Below are 1,361 nucleotides of genomic sequence, written 5' to 3'. Positions count from 1 at the left end.
CTGGGTGGAGTGTCTGGGTCTAAGGGTTGGGCATTTTTGCATTTCCAGTCCACTAAATGTAGACCCCTTGTGGATGGGAGGTATCATATTCAGATAACTGGTGGAATTTGCTCTTTCTGTGCCTCCTTTCATCTTTTGGTTCATCTCTAGGCGTTGACCCACCAAGGGTGGCCAGGAGGCCAAGAACAGCTGGGTTGCTAAAGATGGTTCCAGATTCTCCCTCTAAGTATCAGGGAATGGTTTCTTACTAAACCAAACACTAGAGCAGAATCAAGTAGAGAGGTAATGATTTTGTCCACTTGAGTTTCATTATTCCTCTTGAGGGTCTTTCATCCAGCCAGTTGCTCTCACCACCACTGTGGTCCACTATTTTCTCGTTAAAACTCTGGCATTGGGTAAAACAGTTGAGACAATGTGGAATTTTAAATCAAAACCCTCTGATGAACCAAGGAAGAAAAAAAATAAGTATTTTAGAGAGAATCAATTACCTTCAGTAATAAAGAAAAAGCATCCATCTGTTATATATTTATGACGATCTGTACATGTATCTTTGATATTTCTCTTGGCAGCCTTAAAAGATAAGTATAATCATGCCCACTTTACTAATGAAGAAACTGAGGCTCAGAAAGTCTAAGAGCTTTGTCCTTGGTCACTTAGCCAGTCAGTGAAAGAGGCAGAATTCAAACTAAGGTCTGTTCTGTAAGTCTGGTGCTTATATCAATTAGCCATAGCCACAAAATACTGCCCCAAAAGTCAGTGACTTAAAACTGGAATCATTTACTCTCATGTATCTGCAGGTTAGATGACAGTCAGCTGATTTAGGCTGAGCTTGGTTGAAGGTGGCTCTGTTCCATTGAATCTGTTAGCATCTGGGACTGGAAGGCTAGTGCAGGCATGCTCTTCTCATGGTAACTGTACAAGACCAAAACACAAGACGATACATGCAAAGCTTCTTGCTGGGCTCAGAACAGGCACAGCCTCATTTGCACTTCATTCTACTAGCCAAATAAAGTCCTTTGGCTGAACTCATAGTTAAGGGACAGGGAAGAGCACCCCACCCATGGAAGGCACTGCAAAATTACATGGCAAAGAGCATTTGTATAGGAAGGAATAAGGAATTGGAGCCATCGATGTATTTTACCACTGTGTTCTTCCCCATCATACCTGGCAACTTCTCCATACAGGTTTCTCATCTATGTTTTAGCTCCATATGGCTGATACAATGAATGTCTATTCTTTCCTCAAACTAGAGTCTGTCAAAGAGAAAATCACAAGCCCAAAATGGCGTCGCTCGTACTAAAAGCCCAGGATATCAAACCTAGATGTAATACCTGATCTAAGTGCTGTTTCAACCTCTCCCA

Source organism: Rhinolophus sinicus, chromosome X, assembly GCF_036562045.2.
Source record: "Rhinolophus sinicus isolate RSC01 chromosome X, ASM3656204v1, whole genome shotgun sequence".
Taxonomy (NCBI): domain Eukaryota; kingdom Metazoa; phylum Chordata; class Mammalia; order Chiroptera; family Rhinolophidae; genus Rhinolophus; species Rhinolophus sinicus.
The sequence above is the reverse complement of the archived record's forward strand: the minus strand, read 5'-3'. Positions refer to the sequence as shown.